The 13,238-nt window shown below is 34.8% G+C and overlaps 1 protein-coding gene across 7 annotated transcripts in view; it reads left to right on the top strand.

Moving 5' to 3' along the window:
* The window catches only part of EPS8 (epidermal growth factor receptor pathway substrate 8), a 262,450-nt gene that overhangs the window by 78,210 nt on the left and 171,002 nt on the right, over positions 1-13,238 (top strand). For 5 of the 7 annotated variants that reach the window (XM_007503603.3, XM_016425893.2, XM_016425896.2 and 2 more), the window contains one exon: positions 6,221-6,271. The exons of the other annotated variants lie outside the window; for them this stretch is intronic. The gene's annotated coding sequence lies outside the window, so the exon portion shown is untranslated. The remainder of the gene's footprint in view (positions 1-6,220; positions 6,272-13,238) is intronic. 7 annotated transcript variants of the gene reach the window in all.

Raw genomic sequence — 13,238 nt, 5'->3', positions numbered from 1 at the left:
TCTCTGCTAATTAGCAGTTTTAAAGTTTTCACAGGGCTGTTACAAATTTGCATTTCCTTTTTTGCAAACTTTTTTTTTGTGGGGTGTGGAAAGAGGGATCTTGAGGAATGCCTGGATCATAGGATGGTAGATATAGACTTAGTTGAGACTTTAGAAGCCATCTAGTTCAAACCTCTCATTTTACAGATGAACAACTAAGTCATAGCGGTTGTGACTGGCCTCAGATCATAGAGACAATAAATAGTATAACCAGTATCCAAATCCAGCTCCTCTGACTTGAAATCTAACATTGTTTCTACTGCATTATATTACCACACAGTCTTACAAATTTGTGTCATTTCCTTATAGCCCGTGGATGTCGGACTTGTAGATGATTAATGCAAAAATTTCCCTCCTGACCTTATCCTTTTTTCTTATTCTAACTGCATGTATTTTATTTGTATATAATTTTTATGTCACTAAAATAGACTGTTGTGCCTTTTATTATTGTAACTGGGGACTTTCTATCCTAATGATGGCTATAAATTCTTCTCCTTTCCTTTCCCAAAGTACTGAAAGAGAAAACATTTTTCTGTTTAAAGATGTGCCTTTTAAAATTATACTTTTATTTATATCTTTGGTTTTGACACTATACATTTTTTGCTTTATGGCTTCCTCTTCCCAGAGAACCATCCTTTATAAAAAAGAATTTTTTAAAAAAAGATGAACAAGAGAAAAGTTTTAGCAAAACAATACCGTGTGTGTGTGTGAATTGAAATCTATCTGTAGTGTCCCATATTCTTGTATCCCAACTTCTACAAAGTAGAAGGGATAGAAGTGCCTTTTTCATATCTATATTTTGGGACAAAATTTGGATTTAAAAATTTTGCAACATCCAACTCTAAATGTTTGGGGTTTTTTTTGGTGGTATTCTTTCACATCACTGCAGTAGTCATAGTGTGTATAGTTGTAACGCCCTTGCTTCGCTTTGTATCAATTATTTTTATGTTTCTTCTTATTCATCTTGTTGACTGTTTCTTACAATATAGTAACGTTCTATTACATTCATGTGTTGCAATTTGTATAGCCATTCCCTAACTGATGGGCACCTACTTTTTAAATTCTTTGCCATCCCCTTCCCAAATGTAGCTGTGAACACAAGATATTTACAGCAGTACTTCTTGTGATAGCAAAGGTATATGACTTTTTATATTTATATCATACGTTTCTTTGGTATTTATTGTTGTCAAATGATTGAGCAAACCCATTTTTGTATCTAATTTTATTCAGTTTATCCAGGGTTTTTATTAAAGTTCTTTCTCTAATAATTCTATTGAGTTTCTTAAAAACAAAGCAGAATCAGCATTTGGTCTTAAGTTTTAATTTCCTATTTTATTCTTCAAATTTGCATTAAAAAAATTCCATCCAGAAGCAATCAGTACTGATAATATAATATGAATTTTGATAACACAAACCTGCCTCCCCCATCGTACTCATTTAAAAAATTGTTTCCCTTGATAGACAACTTTTTGTTCTGTATGAATTTTGCTCTTGCATTTAATTCAGTCAATAAACATTTAAAGTATCCTTTTAGTAATTTTATAAAGTATTAAATCAATAGATGAATTTAGTTAGTATCATTTTTATTATCTTGCCATGGCCTTGTCATGAAATTTGAATGTTTCCCTAGTTATTTTGGGTTTCCTTTAGTTCCTTATTTAAGGAAATCTCTGCTTATATATTTTTTCTTTTTTCATCTCTTTTGCTTCCAGTACATTAGATGATTTGATTTGTATAAAGCATTTATAAATCTTATCATTATTTTTTCTTTACTCATTTTTTGATAGGTTAGTTTTCTTAAATGGCCTGTCTCATTTCTTTAAGAGAATGAATGGGAGGACAAGGAGAGGAGTGGAGGGATAGGGGGAGGGGGAAAGGGAGAGAGAGAGAGAGAGAATATGAATATCCTATTTCGTTGTGGTACTTTCATTCCAACATGTTGGTCAGTCCTGTGCCTACTTTTTTTTTCCCTTTCCAAAATCACAGTAGGACCCTGTATCCAAGGGGGATACTTTACAAGACCTACCTTGGATGGCAGAAGCCATGGATATAAGCAAACACCTGCTAACCCCCATATATGTTCTCTCTCTTCCTGATTCTGCCTCTCCATTTGGTACTCCACTACAAGTCCCCTATTAAAAAAAAAAAACAAACTTTAAAAAGTGAAAGTGGGGTTAATAAACCATGGAAAGTGAAACTGAGGATCAGGAGCCCTATTGTATAGTAAGGACTCAGGAAATGCCTCCCCTAGGAGGTAGCATCTGATACTGGCTTTGAATGCAAGTCAGTGATTCAGAGAGGTGGAGGGTAATGTAGTATAGATATAGAGTGAATTCTAGATGTGAATTAAGAGCAGATAAACTGAGGTGGGAGATGGGACATTGAATTTGGGCAATAGCAAATATAGAATATAGAAGAGCTAGAGCCCGTGGAAGACTAGAAATGTAGATAGGAGGATGACTGCAGAGTACCTTAAGTAATAGGATGAGGAGTTTATAATTTTTCCTAAAACCAATGGTGGGGGAAATGACCAAGTTTTTTGTTTACCTTCTCAAACTTGATCCTAAAACTGTTTTGGCAATCCTGTGCAAGATGAATTGCCTGGCACATAGTGAGCACTTACTAAATGCTTATTACCTACCTACTTCTTAAAAAGAGAGAGACCACTTAGGATGCTGGTTTAGTAGTTTAGGTAAGAGATATCTGGGGTCTAAAGTTGATGATGGTAGTGTGACTATAGAAGAAATAAAATAGGAAAGGCTTTGTGGAGGTAGAAAGGAAAATTCAAGCCTTGGTAACTGATTGGAAATCCCAGGATTTTGAACGTGGAAGTTGAGGACTACTCAGATTTTCTACATAATAAATGCCAACTAAAAGTGTCCCTCACCCTCTCTATTTCACAAAACAAACAAAAATCTTTGGGGGTGGCCAATATATACAAATAAATTAAGTCTTTTATATTTCACCTTTCTTTCCACTTTCTGGAAATAATATTCATAGTTTATTCTTTTAGCATTAATTCTGTGGCTGTGTATAATGTTCTCCTGCTTCTACTTATTTCACTGTGTATCATATAGTGTAGTTCATCCCAAATTATTTTTTTTTATATCAGTGTTCATTGTTTCTTATGGCACAATAGTATTCTATCACAATCAGTTTCCAGTTCTTTTCCAGAAGATCACAAATAGATCTTCTATAAATATTTTGGGATATATGAATTGCTTTCCTCTTTCTCTGATCTCCTTGGAAAACAGTCTATGGGTATATAAAGTTTTATGACTCTTTGTGTATAATTCCAGATTGCTTTCCAAAATGGTTGAATCAGTTCACAGCTTTTCTACGAATGCATTAGTGTGCCAATTTTTCCACATCCTCTCCAACATTTGTCTCATTGCCCTTTTGTCATTTTAGCAGTCTGATGGATGTGAGGAGATATCTCAGAGTTGTTTTGATTTGCATTTCCCTAATGAGTAGTGATCTGGAATATTTCTTCCTATACCTTTATATGGCTTTGATTCTACATCTGAAAATTGCTTGTTCATATCTTTAGCCCATTTATTAATTGGGGGATGATTCTTATTCTTATAAATTTGACAAATTTCTCTAAATACTTAAGATATAAGAACTCTGAAAGTCTATCTATAAAAACTTCCCCCAAATGTTTGCTTTCCTTCTGATCTCGGCAATGTTTATTTTATTTGTATAAAACCTTTTCAAAGTATTGTACTCAAATAATCCATTTTACATTTCACGATGTTCTCCTCTTGCTGACTCATAAAATTCTTCCCTATCCATAAATCTGATAGTTAATTTGTTCCCTGTTCTCATTTACTTTATTTCCTTTTATGTCTAGAACATGTATCCATTTTGATCTTATCTGAGTGAATGGTGTAAGGTATTTGTACCTAGTTTTTGCCAAACTAATTTCCAATTATTCCAGCAATTTCTCCAGTGGTTTCATATACCCCAAACCTGCATCAGTGATTTTGTCAAATACAAGATTACTAAAATCTTTTACTATTATTTGCTCATTGTCTGCTCTGTACCACTGATCCACTTTTCTTTTTCTTAGCTGGTACCAGATAGTTTTGGTAATTACTGCTTTATGATATAAATGAAAAGATTTTCCTTCCTTTACTTTTTTTCTTTAATTCCTTAGATATTCTTGATCTTTTATTCTTCCAAATGAATTTTGTTATTTTTTTATAACTTGATAAAATAAATTTTTGGTATTTTTTTTTTGTAATTTAATTGGGATGGCTTTAAATAGTTTAGGTAGGATTGTAGTTTTAATTATATTAGCTCTGCCTATCCATGAACAATTAATGTTTCTCCAAATATTTAGATCTGACTTTATTTGGGTAAAAAATGTTTTATAATTATGTTCATATAGTTTCTAGGTTTATTTTGGCAGGTATACTCCTAGGTATTTTACTTTATCTGTGATTATTTTAAGTGGAGTATCTCTTCCTCTTCCTGTAAAACTTTGCCATTAATATATAAAAATGCTGATGATTTATGTGGATTTATTTTATATCCTGCTACTTTGCTAAAATTATAGTTTCAACTAAACTTTTAGTTGAATTGCTAGGATTTCCCACATATACCATTATCTTATCAGCAAAAAGATTTAGTTTTGTTTCCTCTTTGTCCATTCTGATTCCTTTTCTTATTGGTATTGCTAGCATTTTTAGCACATTAAATAATATTGGTGATACCATTATTGTTTTACTTCTGATATTTTTGGTAAGGAAGCTAACTTCTTCCCATTACTTGCTGATGGTTTTAGGTAAATGTTTTATATCATATTAAGAACCAGTGCTGAATTTTGTTTTTATACATCTATTGATACAATCATATGGTTCTTATTACTTTTGTTATCGATATTATCAGTTATATTGATAATTTCCCTTATAGTAAACTATCACTGCATTCCTGGTATAAATCCTGTGTTTGATCATACTGTTTTATCTTTCTGTTATATTGTTGTAGCCTCCTAACTAATATTTTTTTTTTTTAGAAATTTTGCATCATTAATCATTAATGAGCCTGGTCTATAATTTTCTTTCTCTGTTTTTGCTCTGCCTGATTTAGGTATCAGTTTAGGAAAACTCCTTTACCTGTTATTTCAGATAATTTATTTAGTATTAGAATGAGTTGATCCTTAAATGTTTGGTAGAATTCACTTGTAAATGAATTTGGTCCTGGTACTTTTTTCTTAGGAAGTTCACTTATAGCTTGTTCAATTTCTTTTGTCTAAAATAGGTTTATTTAAATATTCTATTTTTTTGCTCTAATAGTTTAGGCATTTTATTTTTTAAAACATTCTTTTTTTCTTTCATTGTTAAATACGTTTTCATATAATCAAGCAATATAACTCCTAATAATTTCTTTAATTTTATCTTCATTGCTGGTGTATATATATATATGTATATATATACATATATATACTCTTTTTCTCTTTAATGCTCGCAATTTGTCTTTCTTCTCTTTTTAAAAAATTAACTTAACCAACAGTTAAATCACAAAATCAATTTTGTTGATTTTTTTCCTACCACCTACTCCTATAGATTTATTTTTTAATTCAGTGGTTTTCTTACATTTGATTTCATTGAGCTCACCTTTAATTTTTAGGATTTCTAATTTGGTGTTTAGTTGGGGGTTTTAATTTGTTCTTTTAAAATTGTAGTCCCAATTCATTGATCTCTTCTTTCTCTGTTTAATAAAGAGGATGACTCTTATTGAACCTGAATGATTGGTGCAACTGAGTCATCCTAAGGAGAAATAGGGAAGTTTGGTAGGAGGAGCAAATTTAGGGAGGAAAATAGTCTTTATGTTCTTAACTTACCTTGATTTTTTTTAACCCTTACTTTCTGTATTAGAATCAATACTAAGTATCAGTTTCAAGGCAAAAAAGCAGTAAGGGCTAGGCAATTGGATTTAAGACATTTGCCCATGGTCACATAGATAGGAAGTGTCTGAGGTAAGATTTGAATCAAGAACCTCTAGCCCCTAGGCCTGGCTCTCTAAGCATGGGGACACCTTTCTTGCCCCTTTCCTTGAATTTTAAAGATGTTTTAAAAAGTTTTTTTTTTAATTTGTTGCTTTTCCAGGTTTTTCATTCATTACCTTTCAGTTCTATGTTATTAATTTTTCTTTCAATTTTGTTAATATTTTTCAGAAATCTCCTTTTTCCTCTGAGGACTGCTTTAGCAGTATCCACGTTAAATTGGTATGTAGTCTCATCATCTCTTTAACATATAGTGTTGTTTACTATAAGATAGAGCTTTATTTTTTACTCTTTTTAATATTTTTATTATGGTCTAATCTTTGAAAGAGATGTCACAAAATTTCCGCATTAAATTAAAAAAAAATATAGCCTAGCTATGATTATTTTTTTGTGAAGTTATCATTGATATTGAGAAATATACATATATCTAATGTTCACTTTGAAAAGATGTTATAATTCTTATGAATCTCATTTTTCCAACTGTTTGATTAGCCTTTTGATTTCCAGAAAGGGAAAACTAGCTTTTTTGTTTTTATTTTTTGCTTATCCTTCTGATAGATTTATCCACTCTGAAAGAATATTGATATTAACTACAAATATTGTGGAACTCTATCCTTTCACAATTTGGTTAACTTTTTCTTCTGTATAATTCAGATGGCATGTCTTTTGGTTCATATATATTTTTATCAATAAAGCTTTACTATCTTTGATGCCTTTAAATATCATGTGATTTCTGTCTTTTGACATGATTTTTTAATATTGCTTTGTCTAAATCATGATTATCAATTATTTTTAATTACCACTTATAGCATAATTTAAAAAAATTTGAGGCCTTAATTTTTCTCTGTTCATGTCTTTAATTTTAAAAAATGTATGTATGCATATGCAGCAGATTTTTGGGTTTGGTTCTATTACCTGTTCTCCTTCCATTATGTAACCTGTAGGAGTTTATCCATTTACATTTAATGATGTAATTGCTAGGTTTGTGTTCTCCTCCATTTAATTTCTTCTTATTGATTTTCCCATTCTTCCTTGTTAGCTCTCTGATTAGTTTACTTGTACTAATTTTGTTCCAATCTTCACCCACACGCTCTCCTATTCCTCCTTTTTCTTTGCCAGTTAATTTGGGCAACTTATTATTCTTTCTTTCTTTTTGAATGATTTCCCTGCCATTTTTGCTTTTTTTCTCTCCTAGCCCAGATAAAAATTTTGTAAAACATTCTCCCTGTCCCTCTCTTCCCTTTATCCCCTGATCCATTTGCCCTCATAAATTGAATATCATTCATTTATGGCCTCTTCTGAAAAGCATTTACTTTGACCTCCACCTTTCTTTAGCTTTCTAGTCTGTTTTGAAGTCTATTCTTCTCATGGCAAATATATGTTCCTATTTCTTATAGAGGGAAAATAAGCTTTGTTCTCTCATTTTTCCATTTAACAATGAATTCAATCATCAACCTCACTCCATTTTTCTGTGTTTTATTTTTTGAGATTTCTGATGTCTCACTCTCAGAAATATTAATTCATGAAGAAGGCAAGAATAGTGAAAGCCATATCCTATCCCAAGTATACACCTATTCTGTGACTATTCATTTACCACTTGTGTTTTCTTAAGACCTCTGTATCCTTCATCTGGGCCTGTGTGTGTCTTCATAATCTTTCGACTTTAACTACTGGGTGCATCCTTTGCCCACTAAATCTCCTTTCTAGTGTGGGATGTGGTACTGGGCTCTTGTTTGTGGGATTCTTGTTTGTAGAATTAAAGTTGAAGAGGCAAAGACAAAAATGATAGATAATGAAAAAATGTAGAATGGTTTGATGATCTATATTGTTGGAGAGCATACTTGGCCAAACTAGTGAAAGTACAGGATCATTAACGTAATGCAGCTAATTTATAAAGTATATTCTATCTGTAAGACACTATACTAGGCACTAGGGATATAAAGGGGAAAAAACAAATGAAACAGATTCTGTCCTAAAGGGAACTTCTTTTTTTTTAATTTTAATTTAATTTAAATTTTTTGGTTACAATAATCACTTTATTTCCCTCCCTCCCCTCCACCCACCCTTCCGTAGACCATGTGCAATTTCATTGGGTATTACTTGTGTCCTTGATCAAAACCTATTTCCATGTTGTTGATGTTTGCACTAGGATGTTCATTTAGAGTCTACATCCCCAGCCATATCCCTTCAACCCATGTATTCAAGCAGTTGTTTTTCTTTGGTGTTTTTACTCCCACAGTGTTTCCTCTGGATGTGGATAGTGGTTTTTCTCTTAGATTCCTCCAAGTTGTTCAGGGTCATTGCATTGCCACTAATGGAGAAGTCCATGACATTCAATAATGCCACAGTGTATCCATCTCTGTGTACAATGTTTTCCTGGTTCTGCTCCTCTCACTCTGCATCACTTCCTGGAGGTTGTTCCAGTCTCCATGGAATTACTCCACTTTATTATTCCTTTTAGCACAATAGTATTACATCACCAACATATACCACAATTTGTTCAGCCATTCCCCAATTGAAGGGCATCCCCTCATTTTCCAATTTTTGCCACCATAAAGAGTGCAGCTATGAATATTCTTGTACAAGTCTTTTTCCTTATTGTCTCTTTGGAGAACAAATCCAGCAGTCTATGGCTGGATCAAAGGGCAGACAGTCTTTTATCGCCCTTTGGGCATAGTTCCAAGAAATTTGCATTTCTCTGATTATTAGAGATTTAGAGCACTTTTTCATGTGCTTATTAATAGTTTTGATTTCTTTAACTGAAAATTGCCTATTCATGTCCTTTGCCCATTTTTCAATTGGAGAATGGCTTGATTTTTTGTACAATTGGTTTAGCTCTTTATAAATTTGAGTAATTAGACTTTTGTTAGAGGTTTTTGTAATAAAGATTATTTCCCAATTTGTTGCTTCCCTTCTAATTTTGGATGCATTGGTTTTGTTTGTATAAAACCTTTTTAATTTGATGTAATCAAAATTATTGATTTTGCATTTTGTGATTTTTTTCTAGCTCTTGCTTGGTTTTAAAGTCTTTCCTTTCCCAAAGATCTGACAAGTATAGTATTCTGTGTTCGCCTAATTTGCTTATAGTTTACTTCTTTATATTCAGGTCATTAACCTATTCTGAGTTTATCTTGGTGTAGGGTGTGAGATGTTGATCCAAACCTAATTTCTCCTATACTGTCTTCCAATTTTCCCAGCAGTTTTTTTTTATCAAATAGTGGGTTTTGGTCCCCAAAACCTGGGATCTTTGGGCTTATAATAGACTATCTTGCTGAGGTCATTTACCCCTAGTCTATTCCACTGATCCTCTTTTCTGTCTCTTAGCCAGTACCAAATTGTCTTGATGACCACTACTGTATAGTAGTTTGAGATCTGGGACTGCAAATCCCCTTCCTTTGCATTTTTTTTTCATGATTTCCCTGGATATCCTTGATCTTTTGTTCTTCCAAATGAACTTTGTTGTGTTTTTTTCTAATTCAGTAAAAAGTTTTTTGGTAGTTCAATGGGTATGGCACTATTAAATAAGTAAATTAATTTGGGCAGGATTGTCATCTAAAGGGAACTTCTGTCCTCATAGGTAGATAAATGCTTTTTGAAGAAGAGGGAATGCTGAAAATTGTGGTTATCAAGAAAGATTTTTCTTAGGATCTTAGTTAAACCTGATGGAAGCTAAGATTTCTGATAGGTAGAAATAAGGAGGTTGCCAGAGCAAAGACATGGGATTTTAAGACAGAAAATTGGGTTTAGGGACCAACTGGTAATTTAGTTTGACTGTAACATAGAATATGTTCATAAATAATAAGAAATATTTTGGAGCAGCCAGGTCAGAGAGTGTTTGAGATGTAAAGCTAAGGATTTTGAAGAAATTTATCCTGGAGACAAGAGTATATACCTGTCCTGTGTTGTAAAGAAGGTAGGACTATTTTGTAATGATTCTGATCACAACAGCCACATACAAAATCCTACCCATTACTTTTGAGGTATATCACATATATTCTTTGACCTTCACATGACTACAGAGCCCTAGAGGGTGGCCATTGTCTCATACATCTTTCTGTAGTCAACATAATGCCAATAATGATTATTCAACATTTTGAGCATAATACCCAAAAGAAATATGGAAGATTCTATGCTTTCCTTGTTCTCAGTCCAGTTTTGATTTTATTGTGAAAGTAGGAAGCTCTGACTCATTGTGAATATTCTGTGAAGTAGATAATTAACTCAAGATAATGAGAAATGCCTCCTAATATCTTAAAATGAGGATGTAATATAGCCAAACATTCAGGTTGTACTAAGAGCAGCTAATGCTTATATAGCCCTTTATGATTTGCCAAGTGTTTAGTATAAGTTATTTGTTCCTCACAGTAAACTCATGACATAGGCAGGACTAGTGGTATTGGTAAAGAGATTGGGCCAGATGATCTATATTGGTTCAATCCAGCCCTATGTCTTATTATGCGGTTATTCTGATTGGTGTGGTAGAGGCATGGAGAGAGAGAGGGGACTTGTAAGCCAAGATGCAAGAAACAAGCTGGGGAACTTACCTGCCTGTCAATCAAGGAGAAGGTTCCAAACGGAATGTTCCCAGGAGATGCAGTTGGGGGTTTCTGGCCACAGAGAGGAGAAGAAACAGAAACTTGGCTTTTGAGTTGGTTGTCTCTCTGGGAGTTGAGCTGGCCAGGAGAAACTGAGAGACTTTGGACTTTGCTTTCTCTCTTTTGGATTGAAACTGAGAAAGGAGGCAAGCCTAACTGTAGGGGCAAGAAGCTGAACTGTTCTTGTTAGCTTTTCTGTCTCAGACTGAAGAACCCTTTGGGGGGGCTTTTGAAAATAGGCTGAGAGATCCTTGGTGACTTTGTGAAGAAGAAAGAAGAGTTTAAACAGCTGTTGTCCTCCATCTCTCTAACTGTCCATCACACTAATTGTCTTAGAGTAACAGTTGTGACTGGACTACTTTCTCAAACCCTCAATTCTCCCTCATTTTAGATTAGGGTCATCCTCATTGCTCTTACCTCAGTTTCCCATCCTGTTATCCCAGTAAATCCCCTGACTTGAAAAGGAAAAGAAAAGAGTATCTTTATAGTTTACTCAAGGGGGGAGAGAAGAAGCCAAAGGCTTCAAGAAGAATTGGGAGGTGAGGGAGGCAGGGAGGAGAGGGTTGGAGAAGGGATTTGAGGGGGGGGATCAGTAGGGATCAGTAGGCAGACCCCAGAGCATTCCCCAGAGCAGTTCCCCTGTGTGGCAGCATCCCTATACTAGCATCCCTCAGCATTTCTCATTCCTACCTCCATTACAAATAAGCAGTCTTAGGTTCCCCTCTAGCAGTTCTTTAGTAAGCCAGAGTAGTACATCCAGTTAGTTCAACCAGAAACAGTTTCTTCAATTGGCACCCTTAGTCTGATGGTATCCAACAATCCCACAGGCAGGAAAGAAAAGATAGACAAAAGATGTTCAAACAAGTGGTTTTTGGTGTGGTGATCATTGCAGCCATTGCCTGCTTTTGGGTTTACCACATTCTATAGAGCAAGTTAACTCAAATGGTGGTGGAAAACGTGGATTATGTAGGAAACTTGACAATGACTGTGTTACAATCGCCATTTTGACATGAACTGGTGCTCTAGCAAGTCCTGCCACAAGTATATGTAATCTTTATGGCTGTATTGCAGACTCTAACCCAAGTGAAGAAAGTTTTCAGATTCATGGTTCCCCTTAAGGCAGAGAAGGTGATGGCTGTTGATACCAACTTAGAGGGCATGATTAAAGCTTTATTTGAACAACTGATCAAGGAAAAAGGTCTAGATCTAGTTATGAGCAAGGACAATGGGTGCTCAGAGAATGCACCTCAGGAAATTCTAAATGGCAATGAAAATGAAAACCAGGCTTCTAATGACCCTGAGAAAATCTGTTCATATGAATGAAGGAAGTCACCAAGGTGACCACTAATGCTGGTGTGATACACTCAAAAGCCCATAGACAATTCTCCACACAGGAACTTAAGTCCATTAAACAATGTTTCCCAAAATTTGTGGACAATTCTTTTAAATCCTAAAAGGAGCTTAAACAGGTGTTCAGGATCTTTGATCCAGACTTCGAGGATGTAGAATTCCTGCTATCAGAACTGTTCAGCCCCCATGAACAAAGGCAGTTTTTGGAGAAAACTAGGTCTGAGAGCAATTTGACCAGCTGGCCAACAGTAGACCAAAAGATGTATATGGACTTTGCAAATCCCACCTGCATGTCATAGTCCCTCAGGATTTCTCTACCTCCATTACAAATAAGCAGTCTCAGGTTCCCCTCTAGCAGTTCTTTAGTAAGCCAGAGTACATCCAGTTAGTTCAACCAGTGTAAATCTTGAAATTTCTCAGACTTGTGAATGTTAAAAATTTCCCCATGGGGAATTCTCCATTGGAACAATTCCCTACTGGGAACATTCCACATTTGGATGTGAGAACTCTATTTAGATTAGAAATGGGAAGACCTCTACTCCACTGGTACTTAAGGACTGCTTTAGGGGAAAAAACTCCTTGCTAAACAATGAAGGTACTTGGGCCCATACTTATAGTGAGGAAAAAAATTCTTTAAGCCATGCCTATTTTTAGAAGTAATTCAAAGGGGTGCTAAGTACCTATTAAAGGTCAGGCAACTTATAAACTTGCCAGGAGCAAAGAGGTGAAAACTTATTCAGAAGTTTTTCTGGTTCCAGGGATTAGTCGACCCAGCAGTGTTTTTTCTGATTCAAAGTAAAGGGATTAGTCGACCCAGCAGTAATGGGCTGTCCTTTAGAAAACGCCTACTGTGATTGGTAGATGGAAGAACTTAGGGGAGGTGACATAGGAGAAAACCCCCTATATAAGAAAAAGCAGAATCTCTTATGAGAATCCTTTTGGAGAAAAGCTCTTGGGAGAGGCTCTGAAGAAGGGAAGCTCTTGGAGGACAGTCTCTAAGGAGGTCTCACTGGAGCTCCTCTGAGGGGACTCTGTCCCTCTGGAGGCTCTGGAGAGAGGCCCTTTGAAACAGTCTCTGGCTGGAAGACTCTTTGAGGAGGACTCTGGCTGGAACTCTCTCTGAGGAGACTGTCACTAGAATCCTTGCTTAGACAGACCTTGTGGTGAGTGATAAAAGACTCACTGACTGATCTCTCTCTCTTAAGACTCAGGTCTAGGCCATGTTGGCTTAAGGCCCTTCATAC

Source organism: Monodelphis domestica, chromosome 5 (assembly GCF_027887165.1).
Source record: "Monodelphis domestica isolate mMonDom1 chromosome 5, mMonDom1.pri, whole genome shotgun sequence".
Lineage (NCBI taxonomy): Eukaryota > Metazoa > Chordata > Mammalia > Didelphimorphia > Didelphidae > Monodelphis > Monodelphis domestica.
This window is presented reverse-complemented; position numbering and strand designations above follow the sequence as displayed.